The following is a 26,858-nucleotide window of genomic DNA, read 5'->3' as shown; positions in this document are numbered from 1 at the left end:
CTTGTCTGCCTTTTCTTTATTAAAACAAAAATTGTGTTCAGCACCTGTAATCACTAGCCCTGATTGGAAGTTTGATTTTGAACTAATGTGTGATGCTAGTGACTATGCAGTAGGTTCTGTTCTGGGTCAAAGGAAAAACAAGATTTTTCATGTCATACACTATGCGAGTAAAGTTTTAAATGAAACTCAAATGAATTATGCAACCACAGAAAAAGAACTACTTGCAATAGTGTATGCACTTGAGAAATTTCGTTCTTACTTGATTGGTTCTAAAATTACTGTGTTCACTGACCATGCAGCTATTAAATATTTGCTAACTAAGTCTGATTCCAAACCCAGGTTGATAAGATGGATTCTGTTGCTTCAGGAGTTTGATTTAGAAATAAAAGATAAGAAAGGCTGTGAAAACCACATTGCAGATCATCTTTCAAGGCTGGAAAATGAAGAGGTGACCATACTTGAAAGTGCAATCCATGAGGAATTTCCTGATGAAAAATTATTCTCTGTGCAAGAAAGGCCCTGGTTTGCTGATATGGCAAATTTTAAAGCAGCCGGGGTCATTCCAGAAGATTTTAATTGGCAGCAGAGGAAGAAATTCTTCAAGGATTCCACTTACTATGTGTGGGATGATCCTTATTTATTTAAGATTGGTGCTGATGGTTTGTTAAGAAGGTGTGTTTCAGGAGCAGAGACCAGGGATATCTTGTGGCACTGCCACAATTCACCTTATGGAGGTCACTACAATGGAGATCAGACAGCAGCAAAAATTCTTCAGTCTGGATTCTATTGGCCTACCATCTTTAAGGATTCTCATGAGCACTGCAAAAGTTGTGATAAGTGTCAGAGAACTGGAGGAATTTCCAAAAGACATGAGTTACCCCTTCAAAGCATCTTAGAAGTGGAAGTTTTTGACTGTTGGGGAATTGATTTCATCAGGCCTTTGCCATCATCTTTTGGGAATGAGTATATCCTTGTGGCAGTTGATTACGTTTCAAAATGGGTGGAGGCTAGTGCTGTGCAAAAAGCTGATGCCAGAATTGTCATAAAATTTTTGAAGAAAAATATTTTTTGCAAGTTTGGATCACCAAGGGTACTAATTAGTGATGGTGGATCTCACTTTTGCAATGCTCAATTGCAAAAAGTTTTGGAGCACTACAATGTCAGGCACAAGGTAGCCACACCGTATCATCCTCAAACCAATGGGCAGGCTGAGGTATCCAACAGAGAGTTGAAGAGGATTCTGGAGAAGATAGTGGCCAGTTCTAGCCAGCAAGTATTACTGTTCAATTCCAGGTTGAAACTTTTCCCTGGGAAGCTTAAATCTAAGTGGTCAGGTCCTTTCTCAATTAAATCTGTCAAATCATATGGAGCAATTGAACTTGAGGATCCTGCTTTTGGAAGGACTTGGTTAGTTAATGGTCAGAGGCTCAAGCATTATTTGGGTGGTGAGGTTGAGAGATTCACTACCAGCACACATTTGAAGGAGCCATGAACAAACAGGATTGTCAAGCCAAAGACATTAAATTAGCATGTTCTTGTTTTAATTTTTGTTTTAAATTCTAAGTTTAGCTTGATTAGTGAGTAGCTAAGAGTTTTTGTTCATAGATTGCTTGATTTCAGTGTGGATGTTGCTTGATGATTTGCATGTTGTGGAATGTGGTAACATTGCTGATTTAGTTTAGGTTATGTTGTGTTTTGTGTGTTAGGATATAAGAAGTTATTTTGATGCCCTCTTGTAAGTGGTGCAACTTTTGGGTTTTAAGTTTTGAGTATCATAATACTTAGTGTGTAATAGTAGAGATTGTGATGTGTTTGTTTTTGATGGCTAATTTCATGTTGATGTTGATGTTTAGTAGGTAATAATATTGTAGTATATTGGTACTATTGGAATCTTAAGACTAACTCAGCTTTATCCTTGGTTGTGAAGGCATTGGTAGTTGGTAGAAATGCTACGTAACAAAGGACAGTTTGAGAATGTGAGGTACAATGAATCTGGTTTTCATGTTTAAGACTTCAAGTTTTGTGCTTTAGCAATGAATGATATCTATATGTTCTCAATGGGATTTAAGAAGGAGTGATTTTCGGCTTAGAATTGCAATTCTAAGTCCCAGCGCTGCAGCTCTGAGGCCAACACTTTAGCGCCAAGTCTTTGGAGCTCTCAATTAAGCTCAAAAAGTCCATAGCTGGGGCGCCAGGCTCCACAGCCATGGCGCCAAGTCTCTGTTTGAGCCCAATTGCATTTTGAAAGTCCACAGCTGAAGCCCCAGGACCACGACCATAGCGCCAACTCTCTGGTCCATCTTGTGATATGTTCCAAACCCAGCGCTCAAGCGCCAGGTTCCACAGCCATGGCGCCAACTCACTGTAATGCAAGAAAACTCCAGCGCTCAAGCGCTAACTTCCACAACCTTGGCGCTAGGTCTCTGCCAAGTCTTTTCTATATGTTAAAAACCCCACAGCTCAAGCGCTAGGCTCATGGCTTTGGCGCTAACTCTCTGTTGCATGTTGATATGTTGAAGTCTTGGCGCTGAAGCGTCAATCCCATGGCCTTAGCGCCAAGTTTCTGCCCTCCAACATAAATCCCAGCGCTGGGGCGCCAGGCTTCACGGCCATAGAGCCAACTCTCTGGCGCCAATTCTGAAACCTTGGTACTCAAAATGCATAATAAATGAAAGGTTCTAAGCATATTGGGTCAGTTTTAAAATTGAACCTCTCTCTCTCCACCTCTTCATTTCTCTTTTCTCCCACACACGAAACCCATTAATCTCCCCTTGTTCATCTTCCTCCTCACATTCTCTCTAGAAAGCTTCTAATTTGAGGCATCAAGATTCCCTTTTTCCTTAGTCATTCCACACTAAAACACCAAAGCACCCATCTTTTTGCTAGGATTTCAAGGTAAAGTCTTCATCTTTCTTCCTTCTTCTAATGTTCTTCGTGTTTGTGAGCTTTTCATCTCCTTGAACCTTTTTCATAATCTCTCATCATTTTTGAATTTTTTTTGATTGGCTTGGAAGTACACAAGTGTGAAAAGCATAAATTTGGATGTTTGAGTCTTCAATGTAACACATGCATGAGCTTTCATATTTTGTGCTTGCTTTGTGTTTGACGAAATGCTTGAATGAGAAGGGTTTTCAATTTGAATTCCAAATGCACACTATTCTTTTACTGTCATGAACTTTAACCCTTGAATGAACAAGAATGCATGTGCATGTTGTTTTTCTTATCAACTTTTATCTTGTGTTTGATTAAAGGTTTCATGAACTGTTCTTCTCACATGAACAACGTGCACATCCCTCATACATATTCGTCATTTCTGGGTTCTTTGATCATCATGAAAATACAAGGAGGAATTGATTTTCTTCTGGGATTGAAAAGTTTGAATTTTGGGATGTTAAATGCTCCATCTTGCACATGCATGACCAATTTCCATCTTTGCCTGTTGTGCTCGACAAAATGCCTAAGTAAAAGATGATCTCATTTTTCAATCAAAATAACCTCTGTGGTGGGTTGATCATGGAACCAATATTGTACTAGTAAGGTTTTTCATTTGAGCATTTGGCAGATTGGGTTATAGAGAAACTCTTCCAAACAACAATTTTGGTGCTTTCAATGTGTTGCATGTGTTGTGTGTGTATGATCATGTTTGTAAATTCCATGCATGCATCGTGTACAATTTTAGAGCTAAATGAAATGTGTTGAGTCTCATGTAGTGGAATGTTAGCAATATTTCTTTTGCCTCATGAAGAATTTTTTTGATTCACTTGTTTGCTAACGTGGTTGCAAGAATGGTTTTAATTCTTCAGATGGTTCGTTCAAGAGGGGGAGGTTCAGGCAGAAGCTCTAGAGCCACTCATGAGATCCCAGCTGATAAAAAAAGAAAGAAAGTGGCTACTTCCTCCCCAACCCCATCAGTATCATCCTCTGAGGACGAAGAAGCACCATCCTCACCTCAGCTACCCCCTCCTCCATCAAGAAATTTCACTTTCCTTCCAAGCCGATTTCGCTCCAAATACAAGCAACAAAGGTTTTTGGATTTGGAAAGCCGTCAAATTATAGCTGAGCGTCCGGTGAATGAAATACTTCCTTTAATAGATTTCACGGATGAATATAGAAGGAGGAATTGGACCAAGATTGGCGAGCCAGAAGACAAATACAATGAAATCATCATTCGAGAGTTCTATGCTAATGCCTTTCCTGTACGACCTGATTCCAAGGATAGAATCTCGTGGGTGAGAGGTAAAACCATTGCTTATGATCCAGAGGCCATCAACACCTTCTTGCAAACTGAGTATACCATCCCGGAAGAAGATGATTATAGGAAGCTCATGAAGACCGCAATGAATGAAGAGATGTCTAATTTGGTGCTTGAGACTCTGAGCCTTCCAGGTAGCCAATATCAAACAGGCACGAAGAGCCAACCCACCCACATTCTTCGAGCTGATTTGAAATCACTTGTGCGTTTATGGCAGGTCATCCTCTACAGCAATGTCGTCCCACTCACACACACTTCTGACATTACCATCTCCAAGGCAAAGTTGATTTTTTGTATATTGCTACAGAAGGATGTGGACATAGCGACTTTAATATCAAATGAAATTCATGCTATTGTCCTTTCTAAACCTTCTAAGTCTGGTACTGTCAGACCCCTAGCTTTCCCTGGATTGATTACAGGCTTATGCAAAGCCAAAAGAGTGGTGATTCCTCAGCCGTTGGTCCCAATTAGGAGGACGATAGATCATGTGTTTGTCAACGCTCGCTGCTATAACCCACGAGAGTTTCCTCGGGCATCTCGCAGATCACGCCCACCACCTACCCAATCTCCACCACCAGTTACCTCACCTCTAGTTCTGCCAACTGGTCCCTTCGATTTGTCTACCATGCAGGCTTGTATGATGCAACACTTTCAGCACATGGAGGAGCAGCACCAATTGGAAATGGCTCATCTTCGCCATGTCCAACTTCAACAAGCCGCTAATCATCGAGGGCAAGTGGCTTTGCACTCTTATTTTTACCACTACACTTTAAATCAGGCCAGTACCGGTGGAAGCTTATATCCTTGGCCTACACCAGAGCAATTTCAAGATGCTATTCTTTGGCCTGGGGACAGTCCTGTCTTTTCAGGAGGAGATGGTGAGCCTGAGCAGCCTCATGTAGGTGAACAAGGACAGAGGTCTGATGCTGAAGTTGAAGAAGAAGGAACTGATGGAGGAGAGGACAATGAAGAAGGAGTTGAGGATGAAGAGTCACTGTCACCCACTTTCTGAGCCATTTTCTGAGGAAGCAGAGTTTTACTTTAAATTCATGCAATTTTAAATTTCTGTCAATTTAAATTTCAGTTATTTACATTTCTGTTAATTGTGTAAACTGTTTGGTGATTTGCTTGTTTTGGGTTACATGCTTAAACTTCTGGTGTTTTGGTTGAATGTTATACTTGGTGTTTTGGTTGAATGTCATATTTGGTGGTGCAATTGCTAATGTTTGAATTTGGGATACTAATTGTTTTGTTTAGAGTTTGCACCTTAGTTACTCTTGAGCAGTAGTGTGAATATAAAAAAATGTAAATAGATATATATAATTATATATATAGATATTTTTTTTGGGAAACATTGAAAATTATTCTTGAGAGGTAGTAAATGAGATAGCTTTTAGATCAACAAAAAGTGAAAACACATCTTTTGATTCACCTTGAAATGGTTTGTTTTGAGACTTGCTTTGAGGTTGTACTCATCCATTTTGCTTGATCATGAAGTTGTGAGATATCTGATTAGCATGGCATGAAAGATCAGTAATTGAACATTTAGCCAAGCTGGTGAGTGAGAGAAACTAAACAGGGCATAGATCATATCATATATACTTTTACTTTGAGAGCCATCATCATAATATATGTGTTTGCATTGGTTGAATCTTGAATGATTGTTCTTGTGAGAAAGTTTTGGACAGGATCAAGGCATTCCCTTGTAAATAACTGAAATCTTTTTAAGCCTAGAGCCAAACAGCCAGCCATAATTGAATCCATCCTTTAAAACCTGTTTGAGCCTTAACCTTCAAATCACCTTAAACCTTTCCCAAATACCAACTCATCACCCTGACCAAACTCTTGAGAGTAAATGAAAATGAATTGCGGATTAAGTTGGGGTAGTTGTTGAGAATTGCCAAGTGGAAAGAAAATGGAGAAAGTAAGCCAATGCAAGTTGAAGGGAAGAGTCACCCCTCCATCATTTTTCTTTGTTCACATTCAAGTGTGCTTGTTATTTTCATTCTGTCATTATTTTGATCTAAAAAAAAAGTTCAAATCAAATCAAATCAAGAGCAAAATAAACAAGCACCTGTATAAATAGTCTTAAAAGAGAGAGTGGTCTCTTGAAATCTAGGCAAAGAATCTTAAGGGAAGAGGGTGTGTAATTAGAGGAAGAAGTTGGGCTGAGAGATTTGGTTGGAGTTGAATATTTAGAGTGAGCAAGATGGAGTGTTTGGTTCATGTTCATTTTACTCTCTTGAGTTTAAACCCTGTTAATCTAAAAAACCACATTCCTTTGTTAACCAAGCCCCAGTCAACCCTCAGCCTTCAAAAAAGTCCTTGTGATCCTTAATTTTTTCTCAAAGAGTAGTACTGAAGAGATGATATCAATGCTTATGTTCATAGAAATGATGATTGGAATTGAGAGAAACACTCACCTTGGAGAGCCATTATTGAGAGAGTATGTTCAAATATTGGTTTGTAATGTTCATGCTATGATTTTCCTTACAATTTTTGTGGTTGAGCAGGATTGTTGTTGTGGGCACCTCAGTGAGTAGGAAATTGGTTTGTGATGGTGAATTGATTGAGTGTTTACCTATTGTTGATACAGAAGAAATCTCATGGTAGGAAGTGATTTTTTTTTTTTGGTTTTTGATTGGTATCTTGTTGGGGACCAACAAGAGATTAAGTTGGGGTAGTTGTTGAGTGTCTTTTATTCATATATTCACTCAACTTTTGACACTCTTTTTGGATGAATTGTAAATATAGTTATGCTAATTTACTCTTTAAAAGTTATTTTAGAAGATAGAAGAGTAGTAGAAGAGTTAATGTTGATTTTCTCTCTTAACTGCAGCAAAAAAATTGAGGAAAAGAATTCTGCAGCCATAGCTCTGGTTCTGCAGCTATAGTTGTGGAAATCTGGAAGGAAATTCTAGAGGTCAGAAAGTTGCAGCCATGGCTGTGGTTCTGCAGCCATAGCTGTGGAAACCTGCAGTGCAAATTGGGACTCCAGAGAGTTACAGCCATAGCTGTAGATCCACAGCTAGAGCGGTGAGGCATTGGAGATCAAGAAAAGTCACAGAAACTCACAGCCATAGCTGTGGTTCCATAGCTGGAGCGTCAGAAATTACTTAACCATGAAGGAGTCTCCACAGCTATAGCGCTGGTTCCACAGTTACAGCTGTGGGCTTAAAGTGTGCAACTTCTTCCCTGTTTTGAAGCCAATATAAAAGGGGAAAACAGAGAAAAAAAGGGTATCACGAAAATTACAGAGAAAAACAGGGGAGAAGCACGTGAAGAGGGAAGAATGAAGGGAGAACAAAGATTTGGAAGCTGAATCCTTTGGGAACGGATCAACTCCATTTCTTCATCCTTTACTTTGTAATTTCTTCTTTTCACTCTTTGATCCTGTAATGGCCATGTGTGGCTAAACTTCTTAAGGATTGGTTGGATGTAACTACTAACTCTTCTTCTTCTTAAATATATGCATTTTGATCTCATTATTTGTGCATTGATTCTTCTCTTAATGCTTATATCGGCTTGATCACCCGTTGTATGATTTTTGGTTTTTGAATCCAGTTGGAAAACGTTTTTGAAAACCCGAACTGAATCTTGCACCTAATCATTTCTTGTTCTAGGAATAGACTTGATTTGGTTAGTCACATTGTTCAAGTCATTGTTCTTAATGCGAAGTGTTAAACTCAAAACATAGAGGAATCATGTTTTGAGCTTAATGACTTTAGGATTCAACCTTGAGGAATCTTGTTGGATTACTTAATGAACGTGGAAATAATGGAATTAGAATCGCATGTATTTTAAGAAGATCTATGAGTTAACAAGTTCTTCTGGACCGATCCTTGTCTCTTAATCATTGTTCTTACTACGTTTATTTTATTGTGTTGTTCTAATTTGTTTTCACTCATTTGCAATTATAACAAAATTCTCATTTGAATCATTAGAGCAAGAATTACTAAACACTCAAATCCCTGAGGACGATATTTGAATACTACTTCGAAACTTGGTTCACTTGCCAAGTGGTGTGTTTGGGATGACAATGAGTCTTTTGGTAGCTGCTTTGAAAAGTGACTAGACTTAGAGCTTGACCAGCACCTAGGGTATCCCTTTTGATATTTTCATGATGTTGTACATTCTTTATTTTTTTGGATGACTGTATAACCCTACTGATAATGACCCTTTTATAAAATTATGTTTTATTTGATGAAAATAATTTATATGTCATTTTATATTTACACTCTAGTATAACTGGCCTTTGCTCTCTTTTCTTAATTATATATTATTTTATTTTAGTTTTCATATTAGTTGCTGATGTGACGGCCTAGGCCGGTCGTTACAGACCTCAAGCCTAAGAGGTAGATCGCCTAAGACCTAAGAGGGTGCAATTGATATTTAACAAAGTATTCATCCAAAAGAAGATTGTGGTATTTGTTATGCAAAAAATACAAGTCGAGACAATTATATGACTTCATAGATCACAAAGTCTAAGTTAAGTCAATCTTGCATCTTATCCCAGATTGGGAGAATTCACTTCAAGATAATCTTATATTTTTCACGTGACAAGAAAATATGAGTCAAGTCGATCTTATTTTTCTCACAAGTTGACAAAATTTAAGTCAAGTCGATCTTGTATTTTATCACAAGTTGGAAAATTTTACTCAAGTTGATCTTGTATTCTTTCACAAGTTAAGAAAAATCAAGTCAAGTTAATCTTTTATTTTTTCGTAGGTTAGGAAATCTGAGTTAAGTTGATCCTGCATTTTTTTTCATAGGTATGAAAACTCAAGTTGAGGCAGTCATTTATTTTTTTTCACAAGTCAACAAAACCTGAGTTGAGTGATGTTGTGCTTTTTCACGAGTCAAGAAATTCGAGTTCATCTTGTATTTTTTCACAAGTCGAGAAAATATGAGTCGATTCGATCTTGTATTCATTCACAGGTCAAAAAAATTCGAGTTAAGTCAATCTTGTATTTTTTTCACAGGTCACGAATTTGAGTCAAGTCAATCTTGTGTTTTTCATAGGTCAAGAAAACTTGATTTGAATCGATCCTATACTTTAAAGAGTTATGTGAGTTATTATGTGAGTGTTTGGAAAGTAATTGTGATATATAAATGAGAGGAGTGTTAAGGATGTTGTGTTATGAGTTGTTTTGTGCAATTAAGCTATATGTGTGTAAAAGTTATGTGATTAATATGTTGTGTGAAGAGTTGCTTGTGTTATTATGTTAATTATGTGCCAAGAATTAAGTCTAAGATATGCTTAATAGTGTGAAAATCCAAACTATGACTAGTAATTCGAAAAGTCTATACTTAGTTTAGCAAGCTTTAAGTATAGATGTTTCCTAGCCATGTGCCATTTATTTGATTGTATTATGTGAAGAGACCACACATTGATGTATTGGTTGTGAATCTATGTGGGAGAGTCTCTATAGTCTTCTACCTTGGTCCAATGGATTTTATAGTGGAAAACATTTTATCAACATGTATGATGGATGAGTTACAATCATGCATAACTATAAAATTCCAACGGGCTCCTGATGGATCTTTGTGCTAGTGAGAATGGATGTTTAATCACCCATTGAGGGGAATTTGTGTGATCTAATGTATTTCTAAACTATCTCATATGCGCATTGTGTTAAGAGTTGTTGGTATTATATGCATATAAAATTAAGAATATAAGAGTTTATGTATCAAGCATCTTGATTTGTGTGTATTGAATTGTGTTATGATGTGTTCTTGGTTAGTTATCTAACTTTCTTTTATGTGTCCTAACATGTGTGAGCATAACTTTGAGCATATTGAGGTTGTGGATGACAACACTTAAACTTCTATTTACTAGTTTATGGGTTTTGTTATGATAGTTGCAAAACTTAGACAATGATATTGATTATTAATATTTATGATTTTATGAACTCATGTTAATATTTTAAAATTTTTGTAATGGTCGTTTGAGTGCAATTTTTTTTTTTTTTTTGTAATTATACCTCTTCTTTTTTTATTAAGGTTTATATTAATTAAAGTGCGAATGTGAATAATCTTATCCATGTTTTAACTTTAGTATTGTAAATTAATGTTCATATATATTTATTATAAAATAAGTAAAAAAAGTATATTCCAAGAAAGATGTCACGAATTTCATCATCATAAAATATTGTTACTCCCAACCTGATGTTGTTTTTATATTACTTTATTTTTATCTTTGTCTCTATCACCATTTCCATTTGCCATTGTAATCAAGGATTTTCTATCTGAATGCACTACAAAAAAAATATGAATTTCTTGGCGGTTTATTTATTCCAAATTATGTTGGTCAGAGTCCCCCTGTTACCCACTTTGTTATTGTTGCTTAGCAAGGTGTTCTGGACCTGTTTCCTTTGCTTTGTGTTGCAAGTAGGGGTGTGCATGTGATGATGGAAAGCATTTAAATATTCAGTGCTTTTTTCTAGTTAATGGTTATTTAAAAAGCATGAAGTATTACCTAATGGCTAATTCTATCAGACATCGATTTGGAAATGCTACTTTATTTATTTACTCACATGTGACTTTTATACCATGGAAGTTAATTTGTTTTCTGAGATTCGTTCATTTTTACAGGTTTTTGGTGAGGTAGCTGAAGGATTTGAGACTCTAACTAGAATAAATGAGGCTTATGTGGATGAGAAGGGAAGACCATATAAAAATATAAGGTTTGTACTCATTGTTCTGTGCTACAAAATGTTGGTCGGAAATGATGTTTTCATATTTGTTTTTTTGAGGTGAATACAATGTATTAATCTTCTTGAATTACTTGAATAGAATCAAGCACACATACATTCTGGAGGATCCTTATGATGATCCTGGTTCCTTCTTTATTGCATTCTCAACACATTTTAATGTTGAGAACTAACTCTATCATTTTCAATTTGACAGTAGTTTCTTCCCTTCTTGAGAAGTATGGGATTGATCCTAAACAAATTGGTCGTCTGGAAGTAAGCATTGAGACTGTGATTGACAAAAGCAAATCAATCAAGACTTTCCTCATGAAGATCTTTGAGGTATCTTTTTAGTGTCAATACAATATTCATTTACTTGTCTAAAACAAGCTGAAACATGGAAATATTAATATCGAGGGTGTTGATTCAACCGATGCATGCTATAGAGGAATTGTTGCTTTTTTCCATTGTGTGAATTAGGTTACTACAAAAAAATAAGTGTTTAATGGCGGTTTGTTTCTCAACATATTTCAAAGTCTAAAGTGAAAATATAATGAGATATAAGAGTATATGTCAAACACATATTTATAAACATAAAGTTTCAATTATGTGTTTGACATATACTCTTATTTTGCATTATTTTGCGTACTCACACACCTTTCAAGGGTGTCAACTGTCAAGCTAGGCTGTGGTGATGGTATATATATGTTTGTGTTTGTGTGTTCAACCATTTCTTTCTCACTCTCTTTTTTGAGATTGATTCTCTTGACTGTTGAATTGGTTAGTTTTTGGTGTTGTAATGTTGTTTCCCTTCATGCATATGGATACACTCGTCTACTTGCTTTGAATTTTGGTGAGAACCTTCGTGGGTTTTATGCAGACGATTAATGCAGTTATTTTGTGTTCCTTTTCCAGATACTTGCTGTTTTTGTCCCGCGTAGCAGAAATAATTGTTACATATTTGCAACTTGAATCACTCGGATCATCTGTTTGAGGCCTAAGAGTAAGATATAAGTGGCTGTAATGGTTTCTAATTCCAATTATTATTGAGCTGATTATTTACATCTAAATTGATTACTATTTGTAATGGGAAAGAAATGAAACAATTTACATCTAAATTGATTACTATTTGTAATGTAGGATGGCTTATCCATACATTCTTTATGATAGACAAAATGACAGATATAGGTTTGGGCACATAAACTACTGTCCAAAACAAACTAGAATAACCATCTCGTTCCCAAGCTAACATGCATTATATACTCTGCATCGTCACATTAGACACCTGCATTCAAGGACTTCAAAGGCTTTTGTAGGAAGTTGGTCATCCCTTTATCAGATTCACTGTTATGCATCGTCACTGTTCACACTAGAGAGAGGAGCAGGGGAAAATGGAAAGGAACAGAAGCAAAATTAGAAAATGCTACAAAGAAGTCCAGTACACTGCACATGACTATAGGATTTCACTTATTGCATGACCAAGGCACAAACAAGAAGCCAAAAAATAAATCCTATCTCATAAGTCAGTCATAATAAATGTGTGGCCAAAGAGGCACTACTGAATAGAATAGCATAAACAGTCCGCTGTTATAATTTATAAAATATCCTTATTCTTGTCAAAACCTTGAAAGCATCTTTTCATCTACATGGCTTGCTGTACCAAAATCCTTTTACATACCAAGAAATACTCATACAAAATTTGTTAGATTGGTTTCTTTTATAAGGTGAGTGTCAGAAGTTAGCATACAATTATTCTCATACTACATCATCATTTTCCCATCCTAGGTGTAATTGAACATGACCCCAATAATATTTCCAGAACATCTTACAGTAGCATCATCCAACATTTTGATAAGAATAGACTACTGAGGTTTTGATGATTTATAAAATTTAGCCTAAAATTTATATTACATACAGATCAAATATAGTTGGTAAATAAACAAGCTTACTTTCTTATCAGTTTTTGAAAAAAAAATTAGATGTTAAAGATAAGAGAAAAAAAGTCTGTAAAGTCAAGAAATTTGAAAATAAAAATTTATTAATGGTATTTTAGAAAGAAAAAAAAAGTGTATAATGAGGGGTATTATTGATTCTATGATTCATCCATCAGTCAGTCTTGTATTATTATTCCTTACACCACATTTTTGGGCCGGGCCCAATTTTGATGTTTTAAATAGCTGAACACATTTAAACAGCGGAGAATTGGAATTCAAAACCCCAAATTTGTTTGTTGGTGAAACCGCGGAGTTGTATTCATTTTGCAGACTCTCCAGTTCCCTCCTTTCCCAACATTGCATATTGAAATCGATTTTCCTGAGAAATGCCTTCGGAGGATTCGAAGCCAGTGAAGAAAGAGGTGGAATCCAACAACAAGAGTTCCGTTTCCAAAAAGGTCACAAACTCCAACTCTAAGGTCGCAAAAGTTAAGAAAGAAGAGCCCCAATCCGTTAAGAAGGAACCTAAACATAATGACACCGACGACGACGACATTCCCCCTCGCCAAAAGGACCTCCAACTCCAAGGTTCTCCTCGCTTGCTCTTCTGTTTTCTAAAGTAAGTGACTTTTCCATTTTTATTACTTTTATATGGCGTGGAACGTGTTTTTTGTGTGTTTGGGTTGGGGGTTGAAGTAAGTGAAGAAAAGGAAGAAGATAAAGGATGAAGAAAAGAAGGAGGGAGACAAAACGAAGAGAGAAAAGAAGGTGTATGATTTACCAGGCCAGAAACGAGATCCACCTGAGAAGGTATGCCAATGCTTCTCTTCGTTCTTGTTTTTTCTTTTTTCTTTTTTTGGTCATTTTAAGTTTTGATTAATCGCTCTGTAACTTTTGCTATTTCTCAGAAAGACCCACTCAGGATCTTCTACGAGAGTTTACACAACCAAGTTCCCAGTACCGAAATGTCACAAATCTGGTAAGTTTTTCATTCAGGAACTTACATTGGGAAGGAAGGAATGAGAATATGATTCATCAAGGGTGCTGATACTGTTTTGTTAATGTTTTTTTTTTTTCTTCTTTGCACTTGGTTAGTTTATAGAAGTGCTTATAGAGAAGTTTATAATGAATTACCTATTTGTGCATGCATTTGAGTAAATAATGAGCATCGAGATGGAAGAACAGTTAGCGTGCTTTTAATTTAAGATTCTTTGCCACAACCCTGCTTTGGAATATGAAATGGTTTTTGCAACCTTCCAAAATGTTAAATTTATCTACGGTCTCAGTAAGCTAAATGCCCTATAATATGCAGCATTGGTGTTAGGGACATTAAATCCTTTCCAATCAAGTGGACTTTGTGCAGGTTATAGAATGCTCTTAATCCAGAAGCCATTTTATTTGAAGATTTAGTTTTTTTCCCCTCTCTTTTCCCTCGTGTGAATGTGAATGTGATGGACAAACTTTGATTCTCGATTTGAAAACAAAAAAAGACTGGTGGGATGCGGAGTGGAAATGGTGTGTTTTATACTAGTTGATTTAAATTTAATTCAAGACAAACATCTTTCTCAAACCTTTTCCATAAAGCAATTTACTTGCAATTTGCCGACTATATTGAATTTGCAATTTACTTGTTTTGCTGCCATTTTTTGTGATTAAAGTGTAGATTTTCCATCAGTTTTTGCATCAAACCTTTTATCACTGTTGCGAGCATCAGAACAATCATATGGTTGTTGCTCTAATATCGTATTCTAAAACTCATGAAAAATGTAGTGATAAACCTTAGTTAATGCAACAAGTGATGCTTACTATTGAATTTTACGTTAGTCATAGATCAAAAGCAAACCCTTTTTTAACAAGACAATTTGTCTGCTCTGTAGATATCTTTAAGCAATAAAACAAACCTCCCATAGTTAATAAAAAACAGCAGATTATTTATTTTCCATTACTGAATGTAATTTCAGGTTGATGGAATCGGGCTTGCTTCCTAAAGATGTGGCAATGAAAGTATATGAGAAGAAGCAAAAGAAAGGTCTGGAGAAGCTCTCTTCTCCAGTTAAGTCTGTAGCTGCTGTGAAGAGCAGCAGCACTAGGTTTGTCACAGTGAAGAAAAAAGCCATACCTCCCCTGTCCCTTGTGTTAAAAGGAAGACAATGAATTCCACATCAAAGTAGTCCAAGAAGCGAAAATCAAAGGATCAAAGTTCTGGGGATGAGGATGATAATGACTCTGATGATGAAGTTATTTCATTGGTAACAAAGAGGAAAAAAATGGCTTAATTATTGCCCTACTGTGTGACAGATTTATTTTTTCTTTTTTCCCTATTTCTTTTACCATTTAATACTGGTGAAATAACTTGTATGGCATGGCACGAAGTTATATAACTTTTAAGGGTATGTTTGGAAGCGTGTTCGAGGAGCTAAAAAGTACTTTTACTCTTGGTGGCAAATTCTTCCGTTTTGTTTGATGTCTTAAAATTCAGGAATATGCACAGAAATTTCTAAAAGCAGGTCCTCAATTTCTATCCAAACATAGTCTAAGATGTTGCACTTGGTTTACAAAGCATTAGTTTTAATCTAGTTTATCCTTCACACCTTAGTTTTTACACTTACACTCTATCACTCATGTTTCTAAATTTCTTTTTGTCTGTTTGAATATATGTTAGAAAGAATTTTGAGAGCTTATCTACTTGCATAAGTTCTTTACTATAAAGAAGTGGTGTTTGCCTGTTAGGGTTTTTTTTTTTTTTTTTTTTTTTTCCTTTTAGCTTTAAGGGAAACTCAATTTTTCAGCATTTTGGGAAGTTGTGGAATCAATGTTTTATAATTCAGACTTGTGATTAACACGGTAGAGGTATTGTGTGAGCAAATTAATACTAATTGAGTCACATGAATTGATATAAATAAATATAAGATTAAAATACTTTTTTTCTTTTTATAATTTTATTTACTTTATTTTTTAATCTCTATACTTACATTTTTTTTAAAAATTCTTTTTAGTCTCTATCCTTAATTTCTTTACAATACTGTTTTCATATGAGTAACATGAGTTTATTAAATTTATGTGACAATAATGTGTTTGATTTTTTTGACATTAATTTGTTACCTAATGATTTATTATATAGTTATCAACAAATTGATTATCCATTTGGATTAATCATAATAAATATTGATTGTTTATAAAATTATTTATATTGTTCATTTATTTTGCCCATTATGTGACACATTATTGATCACAAAACCAAAATCATATGGATTTAATAAACTCATGTTACTCATACAAAAATATTACAAATAAATTGATAGTAGAAACCAAAAAGGGTAAAAAAAATGCAAGTATAAGAACTAAAAATGTTTATTTTAAATTACATGAATCAAAAGGTAAAGTTAATAAAATTATAGGGATTAAAAGTATTTTAACCTAAATATAATTTAATATACGTGTGTATGTATTTGTGAAAAATAAGTTTTATCTACATTAAATTTTACTAATTTTATAATATTTTTTTTTCTAAATTATCCTTGTTATAAATGCTAAAAGTAGTATAACTAAAATGTCATGCATTAAAGAAAACATATTTTAGAAAGAATATTTTTAATGAGACAAAAATATGTTTTTTTTTCCTTTTTGATAGAGAACAAAGATAGTATCTAACTAATAGACCACATCCATTACAACATTTATTCTAAATTGATATGACAAATAACAAACCATTACACAATTGTTAGATCAAAGATGATCTTGAATTCCTTATAACATAAGTTCTAATGTTAACAAACCTATACATTTTTGTTAAATCAAAAGAAGATATTGGATCCCTCAGGGTATAAATTTTAATGATAATAAACATAAACGTTTTTTAGAGAAAGATTTTTCAAATCATACTATAAGATGAATTAATATAGACAATTGCTTATAATGACATATAGTCTCTCAGATGAATTACTTCGTTTATAAGACCAATGCATTTAATAATAGCCAAATAATATTTATATAGGACATTCCTTAACATATTGAAAGAATAAAAAGCTTCTTCGGTACTCGTACAATAATTCCTTCTATTCGATATCAAAAAGGTGATAACTAGTCTCCTTGATCAAATAAGAAGTGACATATTGGTGATACACATTAATGCTCACAATTAACGCACGAACAAACACTTCTTCTCACAAGGAAGGAAGATGAAGACAATCCAAACAAGCTTGTGAGAAATAGTCAAGGATTTGCAACGGTCATATTCATGAAATACCTATATAAAAAAGCTTGAAGATCTAAAAATAAGAGACAACAATCATTGTAAAAATTGTATATTCACTCTTTCTGTAAAAAAAGCTCTGTACTTAATTGATTGTATCAAATCTTGATAATAAGATGAAACAACACGTGATTTCGTAGCTTTAACTTTGTGTTATTGCTTGAAGCTTGAAGAGGCTTATTTGTAAAAGTAATTGTTTGTTGAAGCTTGAAGAGGCTTTATTGTTAAAGAATACTTTATTGTTGAAGTCTAGAGAGGTTTCGTTATTCAAAGAATACTTTGGTAGTTGTTTGAAAAGAGCAATTTTCAAAGAATACTTAAGTTGAGCTAGAAGTGATTTGTGAAAAAATACTTGTATCTTTGTAAAAGATAGTGAAACTTGATTAAGTTGATCAAGAACTGGACATAGTCTCGATGGTCAAGATGAACCAGTATAAAAATATCTTGTGTTCTTTTCTCTTGACTATTCGTCTACACTTGTAAGGTCTTTTATATTATTTCATTGTTTGAAAAGTGTTGAGTTTTTGATTGACAATATTCAACCCCTCTTCTAGTGTCACTCTTTTCTCCACAATTTTTGTTAAAATGTTTTTCAAATCACATAGTAAGACGAATTTAAATACACGGTTGATTGTGATGACGTGTAGTCTCTCAAACGAATCACTACATATGTCTAAGACAAATGCATTGAATATATATCATTTATGATGTTTGATAACCAAATAATATTTGTCTATGTTATTCCTTAACAAATAGTAGGAATAAAAAATTCTTAGGTACTTGAACCTTAAAAAGGAACAAAGATATGTTTTTCGTCGTAGAAAGGACAAGCAAATATCTCAAAGTGTGTGAAGTCTCAAATAAAGTCATTACTAACTGACACATACAACATTTTCTCCTATATTTGTACCTTAAGGGTGATAAGTAGCCTCCTTGATTAGATAAGAAGTGTCAATTTAGTGAAATGTATTTAATGTTTTCATTTAATGTACCAACGAATACTTGTCTCTACAAGGAGGAAAGATGAAGCAAGCTTATGAGAGAAGCTCAAGAATTTGCAATGATTACCTTCATGAAGCATATATATATATAAAAAATTGGAAAATTCAGAAAGATGTGTTGCTGACATTAGTACTATAGTTCCTTGTTTAAGTGGTGACATTTGAGAAATTATGTTATTGTGTTGTGGATTTATATTCAATTTGTTGTTGATCTAACAAGTCCAAAAAGATCACACTGCATTTTCGATTCGGTAGGATCAAGCTACTTAAACTGCTCACTCTGTGTTGTAGGAGATCTTCTATTTGAAATGCGTGACGATACATATAGTTGCTTTGTTGAGCATATGATGTGTTGAGATGATTGTGTTGTTAATGTGCTACATTGAACTGTAATGAAATGTGTTGTTGTGTTAATTAAAAGTTGGACTATGTTGATTTGTGTTGTATGTTGTGATGCTTTGTTGTTGTGTTGTCAAAGATGTGATGATGTTGTGATGTTCCTAGGTTATATATATATATGTTGTTTCTTTTTCCTAGCTTACATTTGCGTGTTTTCATGTGGTTTGGACTGCTTACGTGGTATGGGAGTATGACTGGGATAGGGCTGGAGTATTGCAGTGGAGGCCATATAGTGGCATAGGAGCTGGATGGTTTTGATGATTGCCTGTTGGTGATAGATATGTGTAGATAGTTATAGTTGTTTGACTGGTAACTTAGTTGTGCATATATATTTACATATACAGGATTGTTGTATGTAATATTGTACTTATTCTAATATATGATATTAAGTTAGTTGTTGTGTCGTTTAGTGTATGGACCATAGCGCGTCATTACAGTGACGATATTTGAAGGTTTCCTACTATGTGATGAGTTTTGAAAATGTCTCATCTTATGACAACTTGTTCATTATTTTTGTCTCATAATGGCGACGTCACAGGTGGTTGCAACACCTGACCCTAATCTTGTGGTCAAAATAATTTATTTTAATTTTTTTTATATTTAATTTGGCAAAAAAACTGATCTTCATAATATCGAGTTATAATTTATTGTTGGTGTTTTAATATTGATTTTGATTTTTTTTTAATTTTAAATTACTAATTTCAAATGTTTTATTTTATTTGACTAGTTTTAAATGTGAAATCTCTACAAATAATGGATAGATGTTTATTCCCTCTACCGTTTTAGTTAAATTAAATTACGAATTCTTTTTATTAGTTATATTAGCTAAGAGAAGTAAAAGGCGTTATACCGAAAATGAACAAACATTTAAGATTATTAAAAAATTTAATATAATTAGTCATTTTGTCTCTACTAATTATAATTTAATATTTTAATACTATTCAGAGGATTTAACTATTATATTCCCGTCGATTAAAATAATATTTTAATACTATTCAAAGGGATTCAAAATCTAGAGGTTTCTTTTTTGAGTAAAAACATACACTGCGACTAATCTATATCGATGAACATTTTCTTCATTACTTCTTGAAATTAACATTAACCAGTATTTTACGTATGTCTAATGTATGATTAAATTTTTATTATATATAACTAAAATTTAAAATAAATTATACATATAATATTATGTTAAAATGTTTAAATTAAATTAAAATTTGAATAAATAATATTTTAAATATATAAATTATATTTTAATTTATGATAAAACATAATGGTAATTATTTTAAACTTAACGACATTTTCATAAGATGTTATTTTTAATTATTATTGTTCGTGAAATATATATATATATTAAAAGATGGAGCATAAGTAGTAGGGATGGCAACGGGGCGGGGCGGGTACGGGTTTCATGATACTCGTCCCCGTCCCCGCGACTGAAACCCATACCCGTTGGGTATGTAAATTTTGTCCCATCCCCGTCCCAGTCGGGTATCGGGTATATCCGTACCCGTACCCGTAAAAAAAGGGCTGGTGCGGTGGCTCCGTGGCTGACTGGCTGGTGCGGTAGGCGGTGGCGCCGTGGGCCTTGGAGAGGGAGACGGCGACGGCCAAGCGGGCGAGGTTAGCGTGGCTACGGTGCACCGCGGCGGCGAAGCGTGAGAGGCTGAGGTCCGGGTATAGCGTGGTGTTGCAGCTTGCTCGGATGAAGTCGATGTCGCCGGGAGCGTCGGGTGCGGCGGTGACGGCGGTGGCGGATGGGGTGAAATGGGAGAAGGTGAATGTGAATGTGAAGAGTAAGAGAGAGAAGCGGAAAGGGGTTGTTGTCTGGACTGCGAATCAGATTTGAAAAATTGAAACACTAACCTAAGTGTTTGCTTGCTCATCGTGACGTTTAGATTTTACAATAATATTTAAAATGTTAATTTTTTTAAAATAATTAAACGGGGATGGGTATTTAACCGGGGACGGGGATGGGGACGGGGACGGGGACGGGGCGGGTAAGTATATACCCGACCCCGTACCCGTACCCGATTTTTTTTATCGGGTTTTACCCATACCCGTACCCGTACCTGGTCAAAGCGGGTATTCCCCGTCAAAGTCAGGACGGGTTCGGGTATTACCCACGGGTACGAGTTTATTTTCCATCCCTAATAAGTAGTAATTTAATACTTAATGTTACTATCTAATACAAAAATTTGACAAAATTTAATTATTTATTAGTTTAAGTATTTATTTTAAGAATAGCTAGGTTGGTCTAATAGTGTGGGATTGAGGTAGAATGCACATGATTTTAGGTTTGAATTTTAGTGTCATTATTGTAATTTTGAGGAATAAGAAAAATATCAATTTCTAAAAATAATATTTAGTTATAAAAGATGTATAATAAATAACAATAATGTAAGCAATTTAGGTTTTTCATTAAATACAACTAGTATTTTAGTTTGTGTACGGCATATACTAAAGAAAGTGTATTGGATTAGGATTTTAAAGGATTTTTTTTAATTGGAAAAAGTCTTGTGGATTTTAAAAGACTTTGTAGGATTTTCATGACTTTTAAGACTTTGTAGGATTCCGCAAGATTTTCAATCAAGATTTTAATGAATTCTACAAGACTTTTAAGTTAAGATTTTAATGAATTTTGCGGGACTTTGTGAACTTTGTAGAATTTCGTAGATCTTTTACATACGATAAGAGTTTAAGATTTTTTTTTCACACATTCAAATTTAAAAAGAGTCAAATATAAAAATAATAAAAAAAATAACAATGTCTAGATAAATAATAATAATAATTCTCCGTAATATCATATCCTTCTAAATAGCGTTCACTCACATATCCATAGCTATAATAGTCCTCCAAGCATTAATATCTTTTCGCTCTTACTCCTAGATTTTAATAATAGGCTCAAAATTATGATTTTCATTAATCGGTAATGTTGAAGATGAAAGTTCGTTCACCACTCCAATTGAAAATTCATCAGAATGCCATTATTCTTTACGAAGAAAGTTATGTAGTGTTGCACATGTTAAAAATTATTCTACACAACATTTTAAATTTTTATAATTTGTGATTTAAAATATTTTATTTATAAATTTATAAATGATTAAAAAATAGTGGGATAACTATCCTACTCTCTAATAACTAAACATGTCCCTTCATTTTATATTGGTACTGAAGTAGAAATTTACAAACATCAACTAGGAGAAAAAATATATATATGAAATTTGTTACAGGTACAAAATATTTTTTTTATAATTTTTTTCAATTATTCACTCGTGAAGAAATATTTTTAATATTGAATTCTAAGATACTGCAATGTTTTATGTTAATTTTCTTTTTTAAAATATAAAAAATCCTAATTTAACAATATAAAAATTAAAAAAATAAAATTCATAGTAAAAAAATTAAATAAAATAATTGTTGAGTTATAAAAGGGAAAAGATAAAAATAACAAATTCAAGAGAGAGAGAGAGATTGCAATTTCATTGTTGAGAGGGTTCTTCCCCCAACTAAGATGCATTCTTATCTCATTCTACTCGCAGAAATCTTAACACAAATTCATCTTATATATATATATATATATATATATATATATATATATATATATTCTTTTTCTTTTTTGTTCTAATAAATCTAAATTAATTACAAGGTCTTAAAGATCTATTATTGATTATAGGGATCATGATATCAATTTTAACTTTCACCTTTCCCTTTTCTTGACGCGTGTTATTAAAAAAATTACTACTTAAAAGTTGAAATTTTAAGTATTTTCTGTGTTATATAACTAAGGAACAATCTCAACTAAATAGAGCAAAATAGAGCAAAATAGAGCAACTCAATTAAAGAGAACAAAAAGAAAAATAAAACAAGTTAATGACACTACCATTTACATATAGAAGTTTCACAAAATAAGGGAATGAAATGTGAATAGTAGTACAATATTAAATATGAGCAGTAGTACAATATTATTAGCAAGAGAAAAAAATGGAGAAGACATGAGCATAGCAAAAAAAAAAGATGAAAAACTTACTTGGAAATTCTTGAAGCACTTGAAAAGTCACTTCAAACAATCCTCCAAAATCTGATGGGTTTAGATAAGATTGTTTTATAAATTTGGTATTTATAGATACTACTAAAAAGTCCTTCAAAACCCCTATAATACAACAATCCTTTAAAATCCATATTTTTTTGAATACCAATGAATTGTTTTTATTAAGTTGTAAAAAGTCTCAAATAAATACCAATGGATTTTAGTGGACTCTTTAAAAAACCTTGAAAATTCAGATTGAATACCACTAGATTGTTTTTAAGTAACATAAAACCCTGATCGAATACCAACAGACTCTTTTACTAAAAAAAAGTCTTTTAAAATCCTATGAAATTCTAAACCAATACACCCTCGAAATATTTATTATATATAACTAAAAATTATAATGATTTATATATAAATAAGTATTATATTTAAATATATAAATTATACTATATTTAAAATTTGTATAAATAAGTAATTTTGAACACATAAATTATACTTTAGATTATGATAAATAACTTATATTATGACACAAAACTACTTTTAATTATTAATTTTTAATATTGATATTTTATTAGAAATAAATATAATAAATACAAAATAAAATTGATAAATTAAAAAAAATTCCTAAAAATCCTCTCATTAAATAAAAATTTTCTAAAAACACATTCGTTAAATATAAGTTTCTAAAAAAGATTTTTCCCAAAATAACTATTCACATTCGTAAATATAGGGTGACTTTTGTGGAAGAAAATATGCACAAAGTTTTGATGATGCCAAAGCATTGAAGAAAATAAAGGTCAAGTTAAAGCAAGCTGATCAAGAAGCAAGATCTCAAGTAATAACTAGATAAGTCTTGACTGCTTAGCTTAGTATGTAAAATGAACTTTTAGAATTTGCAAATTTGACTTGGCCATTAAAATAAGAATTTCAAGAAAACCTAAACTTAATACTTTTGAATATAAGAATAAATTGTTTGAAAAGAAAGCAAAAAGAGTATTCAAAAGATTAAATAAAAATATTTTTAACTGGAAAATAGAAGCTCTTTATATCTTAGGTTTTCATAAGCCAAAACAAGTGACATGTTTCTGGTAATCGATTACCACTTGCTGTAATCGATTACCAGAGAAAGAAAACCTTTCAAAATGTTAAAATGCTCTCTGGTAATCGATTACCACTGACTGTAATCGATTACCAGAAGAGAAATTTCAAAATTCGAATTTGAACTATACAACGTTTCAAACATTTTGAACTTAAACCGTTGTAATCGATTACCAAGACTGTAATCGATTACCAGAGTCTATTTTCTGAAAAATTATAGAGAGTTACAACTCTTCATGAAAAGACATAACTCAAGATACAATTGTCTATAAATACCTATAATTTTTCAGAGAAAGGTGACGAACTCAATTGTGAAAAATTATCTTTACAAATCACTTGGCCAAAATCATTTGCAAAATCTCTAAAGAGTTCATCAAATATCATGAAAGTGTAATATCCAGTCTTCAAGAGAGTCATTATGTATTACTTAATAGATCATTGGATCTGTAAAGGAGAAAGGGTTTTTCTCCTTGTTGGTGTTTGAATCTCAACACAAGAAAAGGGAGTTCCGAGGTGTTGGAGGATTGATTTTCTTGTAAGGTTTACAAGAGTAGTGGAATTCTCAAGTGGGAGACTTGAGGACTGGATGTAGGCAGGATTGGCCGAACCAGTATAAAATCAAGTTTGCAATTCTTCTTCCCTACACTTTTATTTATTTGTTATTTAATTGTGTTTGAGTTGTTCTTCATCATCATTCTTTACATGCTAATTTGTCTAAGTAAATAAAGTGATAAGAAAGTAATTGGAAAAGTTTTTATAAGAGGAAAATTTAGAAAACTTAATTCACCCCCCCCCCTCTTAAGTTATACGAGGCTAAGGGACTAACAACTTTAAATTTGTATAAATAAGCAATTTCGAACATATAAATTGTATTATAAAATTCTGATCAATAATTTATATTATGAAAGATTATTTTTAATTATGAATAAATTACTTTAAAATACTAAAATTTAAGTAGAAATAAATACAATAGATACAAATTGAAATGGATAAGAATAGGGATGGCAAAAATACCCGCACCCGCGGGTATCTACGGGTAAAATCCGCTACGGATAATAAATAGATAGACTAATTGGGTACCCGCGGATAATGGGAACGGATAAATTTTTACACGTTTATAAACGGGACGGGGGCGGGTAGGATGATATCCATACCCGCGGATACCTGTTTAATAATATTTCTTAAATATCCTAATTATCCTTGTACCACATAACCCTAAAACTACATTCTCTCATCTTATTTTCTTACAAAAGTGAGGTTGATGAAGTTACCAACATGTGTTAAGCATGTTATAGAATTATGTTGGATGTAATTTGATTAATTTTCTATCTTTGATTGGACCAATAAGATTTATGTATTTTAAGTTGTTTACTTTCATTTGGAATTTTGAGATTGAATTATTGTAGCTATGTAATATGAGACTTTCACTTACTTCTGAAATTGATGTATTTTAAGTTATTGAGTATCTTTCTTTTTTTATTATTATTTTAACAAAATTAAAATTGAATTTTTTTAATATTTCAATGACATTAAATATAAACTTAAAATTATTTGCAACATAATTTTTTTAATTTCTTAAAAAATTTATAAATATCCATGGATATCCGTGGGTATTGAAGAAATTCATGGATACCCGCGCGGATATGGGGTGAGTATGGGGTCAATTTTTATCTAGCAGGGCGGGCACAGGTTTACTATTACCCGCCCCATGGGGCCCTATTGTCATCCCTAAATAAGAAGTTAAAAAAATCCTAAAAAATCTTTTAATATAGAAATACATATAAAAATATTCTCATCAAAGAAGCTCCTAAAAATGTTCTCGCACGAGATTCATATCGAAATTTATATATAGAGAATGATTTAAATTTGTATAAATAAGTGATTTTAAATATATAAATTTTATTTTAAATTTATTATAAATAATTTATATTTTGGCATAATATTACTTTTAATTATTGATATTTAAAATATCAAAATTTAATCAAAAATAAATTTAATAAATACAAATTTAAATAGATAAGAAGTTATAAAAAAAATCTTAAAATCCCACTTATATATATTAAGGGAGGAGTAGACAATACCTAATGAACATCAAAATAGATAATATTTCTAATGCGATGACTTTAATAATGCTAACAAACTTATAGTCGAAACATAATCCACCATGTACAAAATAACAAAAAACTTAATCTATAATCATGAAATCCTAAAGTGTGCACTTGTTACATTATTATTAGCTTATAATAATGTTTTGAAAGTTTTTTCAAATTTTAATAGTCATGAACCAAACAAGTTAAACTATATACAACTTAAATTTGACTCATTTATTTATCAATTTTCATTTTAGCTCAAACTCAGCTTATTTGATTCATGAACCAAATTCAATAATTTAAATATTTTAATTGAGTTTTAAACTATTTCTTAATTAGTTTGATTCATTGTCACTCCTATATATAATCAATAATTATTAAAAAGTTAAATTTTCAATTGCATAACTTTTATATATATATATATATATATATAGAGAGAGAGAGAGAGAGAGAGAGGTGGTATTCAATGAGAGCATGTTTTAATATGAGAGATGGGAGGAGTAAATCATAGCCTTTAGATTATAGATAAAAGCAACTAATGGTTAATATTAAAACTCAATTATAGATACCCTTGCAAGAATATTACTATTATCTCTTTCACAACTATAAATTATAAACATCGTCGCTGCCACCACAATTGTCATTGTCCCCATCACCACCATTGTCACTCTCTCCAACGATAATGGTGGTAATAACAACAACAATGATAATGATGACGATGGTGGTGGTGATAATTATTTCGCGACTATCGTCACCATTGTCGTTCCGGGAACGACGATGATGACGGCGGTAGTAATAGCCTAACTACTACAACCATTGTTATCATTACTATTGTTGTTATCACTATCACCACTATAATCATCAACAGTGTGTAACAATAACAATGATGGTAATAGCGACAATAACAATAGCATTGCACTATAAGAAAAATGCAAATTTTCGAAAAACATAACTCGTTGATAAAAAGGAATATCTGTCGAAAATAAAGAATTTTTTACGGATTTGCATCCGTCAGAAAAATGGGCGTAAAAAAAAAATCCGTCAGAAATAATTTAATTCGTCGAAAATTTCCAATGGATATATATGTTGGTAATTATCCGTTAGAAATTT

General features: G+C 32.8%; 1 pseudogene across 1 annotated transcript; it reads left to right on the top strand.

The window, feature by feature from the left end:
• Nucleotides 1-13,264: 13,264 nt before the first annotated feature.
• Nucleotides 13,265-15,315, top strand: LOC109810203 (uncharacterized; annotated as a pseudogene). Its single transcript, XR_014433451.1, has 4 exons — nt 13,265-13,466; nt 13,579-13,688; nt 13,787-13,857; nt 14,840-15,315. The product of XR_014433451.1 is annotated as an uncharacterized LOC109810203 (transcript).
• The last annotated feature ends 11,543 nt before the right edge of the window (nt 15,316-26,858 follow it).

Source organism: Cajanus cajan, chromosome 4 (assembly GCF_000230855.2).
Source record: "Cajanus cajan strain Asha chromosome 4, NIPB_CcT2T_4, whole genome shotgun sequence".
In the NCBI taxonomy this organism is placed as follows: Eukaryota; Viridiplantae; Streptophyta; class Magnoliopsida; order Fabales; family Fabaceae; genus Cajanus; species Cajanus cajan.
This window is presented reverse-complemented; position numbering and strand designations above follow the sequence as displayed.